This window comes from Mugil cephalus, chromosome 17, assembly GCF_022458985.1.
Source record: "Mugil cephalus isolate CIBA_MC_2020 chromosome 17, CIBA_Mcephalus_1.1, whole genome shotgun sequence".
In the NCBI taxonomy this organism is placed as follows: Eukaryota; Metazoa; Chordata; class Actinopteri; order Mugiliformes; family Mugilidae; genus Mugil; species Mugil cephalus.
In genome coordinates this window covers 10155692-10159781 of record NC_061786.1, presented here as the reverse complement: position 1 = coordinate 10159781, position 4090 = coordinate 10155692, and positions in this window count along the sequence as shown.

Sequence of the window (4090 nt, the reverse complement as noted above, 5' to 3'; positions counted from 1 at the left end):
CGTATTGTTGTCTGTGTTAAGTTTCTGAAGTATCACTCTTTTTTTTGTTGTTGTTGTTTGTTAGTTTTAAGTTAAACAGCTCAGAGGCAAACCCCCTCTGTACCACCATCATTATCAACAGCCTCATACAAGTCCAAGGTTGATAATCAGCTAAGCTGAAATCCAGTTGATTGTGTTCAAATTAACATTCCTCATTAAAGCCTACAACCTTATTGTTATTGACTGTGCCATTGACTTTATCTTCCAGCTCTTCGATAGGAGCAACCCCTTCTTCACTATTATCTCAAATGCATTGAACAGAGTTCCTATTGACACCCGGGGGATTAGCATACATTATACTTTTTTTACTGGATGGAGAGGAATGGACGGAGTCCGGGAACGAGGCAGCTGCTCGTATCAGGTGTGTGTGTCTCTTTAAAGCGAAACAACACACTCTTCACAATAGCGTGATGACACTGAATGAAGAGCAAACAGACCGGGCTCAGGGAAAGAAGTTCCACTTCTTAGGTTAATGCACATGTGGCATAGTGAATGAATTACACCGTGTACCATGGCTGCGACATGTGCCGGTCGCGTGTATCAGCATTCAGTTTTGTCTTCGGTTCATGCGTGTGAATATAGATGCAGGCCTCCAAAGTCAGGCCAGGTCTATTAGAGAAACAGCTGTAACATTTACAGATTGTGATTAGGTTTATGTCTGAGGCAGAGAGCGGCCTCATGACATTTGGGGATGCACAGCGAAGTCCTCAAGGACGCACAATCTATGCATCTAACAGCTCAATCGCCGTCCATCACAAATAGATCTCGATTTTTTTTTTCATTCGGTCCGCCTTGAATCAACTTCATTAAGTGTAATAGCTCAGGACGAAAAGCTGTCACACAGGATATTAGTGCTCGGAATATTTGTGAGTTGTGGAGCGTTCGAGCCCGTCTCTCGGCTTCGGTGGGAGCTCTTCCGTTCGTTTCTCTGTCCGACATGCGAACGCTACGCTTTTTGCCGCCTCCACAATTGGCTTATTTAGCCAGACTTAATGAATTCTGCCCATATGCCCTGAGCAGCTGCTACGTTGCCCCTTCCTCCCGCCCCCGCCGAGCTGCGAAGTGCCCATCCATGTAGAGACAACCTCTAGCTGTCTCTCTGGAGAAGGCTAAGCCTGCCACTCCTCTGCTGGCAGCCAGCCGGTGCTGTCTGAGGCGGACTGCGGACGGGCCGAGGACTCAGATTAGGACCCGGCGATCACGGGTTGCGGCCGGCCTCAGATGATTGGCCCGGGCGTCGGTGGATCAGAGAGGGGATTATAGGGAAAAACGAAGGATCCAGAGACGCTGTTTGGCATGTGCTCGCATCCAGCTTCTCAAAGTGACCTCTCTTCTCCGCCTCATCCCGCTGCTCTCTCCTCTTCCTTTATTCTCCCCGTGTATACACTTTACCCCGACGCTGCAGCGACACTAACAATGACCTCTCACTGTCTGGGCGCGTTGCATTCAATCACATCAACAATGTGCACATCATTTCCAGCGAGGGAGGCAATCGCGTTGGTAGAGAGCTTCGCGGTTATGGCGCCAGCCTCCAGATGAACATGGTGTCACTGGGAGGTGAGCCGAGTCGGAGCCCATGTTGATTCTGTTTATATCAGATCAGATGATACAGGCCTCACATGGGTTTAGGGTATAATTTGTCCTTCCTTGACGTTTTTCTATTAAAATAATGGAGCTATTACTGCTGTAAAAATCCGCGGAGGGCCCCCGTGCGTTCTCCCGCAATCCGATATTTCATTCAAAACGCTCCAGCGATGACACAATTCTTAAAAAGCGATCATCGGACGGGGGACATGCGCAACTACTGCCGCCGCGGCTCGAAAAAACTCCAGAGTTTACGTTGGAAAGGAAGTTTTCTCGTGTGAATCCGCACACTGTTTATTTATTTGGAAAGCAGCGGTTTGTTACCAAAGACCTACTGTAAAAACCTCGAGGCCGGCGCGGACCAGCTGAGCGCAGTCGGTTCTCAGGCCGCCGCGTTTAAATGGGCAATTTATCAGTGTTTTTATTGGGTCCCCCCCCGGTGGAAGTGACTTTTCATTTTGCGGCAAAGAAAACAAACGCGGGGAAGTAATGCAATTTTAATAAAAAAAAAATAAAAAAAAGCGAACGAAGGCCCCGTTTATGTGATGTTTTTTTTCTGCTTCCCGTCGACTGGCTGGTCTTATTGTATTCTGATATTGGGCGCTAATTGGAAGGATCAAATGGAGATAATGTGCTTCCAGGTCTGCCTAATATGCCGCGGCGTTGACAGAATGTTTATACATCTTATCTGTACTCAATATCTCCCTTCCATATGGCCCAAAAGCAATATGCCGAGGTGTAATTAAAGAAAATGGGGAGATGTAGAGATAGCCGGGGCCCGGTGCCGGGGCCCCTTTAGACCAAGAGTGAGGGGTGAGGACAGACGCGCTAAAGCTCCAGGGATATTAGGCCCGGTTCATTCCGCCAGGGGCCGCGTGCCTGTCACGGGTTCCCTGTCAGCGACCTGGCCCCGGCGCCTGCATCGGTCAGGTGCCAGGAACCGGCCCACGAGAGGACCATTATCAGTTTAAAAAAAGGCAGGGACGTGAAGACGAGCCCCCCGCCTTTGAGCCGGGAACGGATCGCGTTTTACTCATTAATTTTCTAACATGGAAATATGCAAGGTCAATTTGAATTCTGATGCTCGAAATAATAAATGCAAATGCGGCCGCATTCAAATGGAACCTTTGAAACGAGACCTCAAACGGCAGCCGCGGTATTGATTCGCAACAAAGACTCCATGATATTTCAAGTTTAAAGGAGAAATCCTCAACCCACAACTAAGGCAGTCAGATCAATATCATTTTTTGATCAAAAGGGGATTTGCCTTTGAAATTGCCAGATTAAACAGATGTTTTATTTTTCATTAGTTACACTGCACCTTTAAAAGCCCGCAGGGGATGGGGGGGGGGATTACTCCACAAGAGAAACAATGAAAGTGGTATTTTTTAGGTCTTAAAAAATAAAGTTTGACAGATTGAAAAGTATTTCCAGTTATTTTTCCCCCCTCTCTTTTTTTTAGTTAATATTCCATCGCTCCAAGTCCCCCTTTTTTTTTTTTTTGTTTACCCCAGGTGGGCTCGGACATTAAATGGCCGGGGTGGTGGCAGCTTGGAATGCCCCTGGGCATCTTGCGGCCGTCACGCTGTCAAAGGACCTGGGAGGGGGGAGCGAAAGGGAACCGGGAGATTTTTTTCAAGTATAAACCACGTGAAAAAAAAAAAAAGCTTCTGTTCTGTTTGTAGCGGCCGAGTTCGTTATCACCGTTTCCTGCTTTTTCCCCCGTTTTTAGCGCGGCCGTGGATCGCGAGGCGAGACAAGGGGGTTTTGAACGTGAAATACAGCCGCGCTCCACATTTGTCACATATTTTATTATTTCCCTTCTTCACCCCTCAGTCCTGTAGGCAAGGTCCTTCATTTTTCACATGACTGGTTTTCTTATCATTGCGGGCCCTCTCCGCTGGCCTATGAGTGACTTAAAGGCAATAAAACACAAAACATTCTGTAAAACACGGACGCCTCTCTGGTCGGGAGGCCCCCGCGATGCCTCTCCGGGAAATTATGATAATAACTCAGTGGCGGTTGGAGTGGCCAGGTCGCGGTGAGGGGGCTGGGGTGAATGGAGGGGGGGTGGGGGGGGAGAAAGCTCCACCAGGGTCCTCGGTGCAGGGAGAGGTCAAGGTGGCCTGTTGGGCCTCGCCTCCCCTCCCCTCCCCTCCCCGTCATAAACTCTTTCCGTCACGCAGGTTGCCGGTTGCGGCCAGGTACACGGCAGAACCTCTTTGTCTTGTAGCTGCCGGCGATAAAGCAGTGGCTGATGGGAGAGCGGTTGTGTTGGCCCCCCTGGCGGTGGCGAGGTCAGCTGAGGAGCTTATCGTGGCCGGCAGAGGAAAACGCCTGAGTCGACACAACTCCGCGGTTTGCCCTCTGAGGGTCGGCTCCGCTATGAACTTGGTGCTTTGTAATTTTGTTCCTTTTGGACGTGGGAGGAGGGAGGAGGGGGGGGGGGGGGGACAGAAGGCGGCGG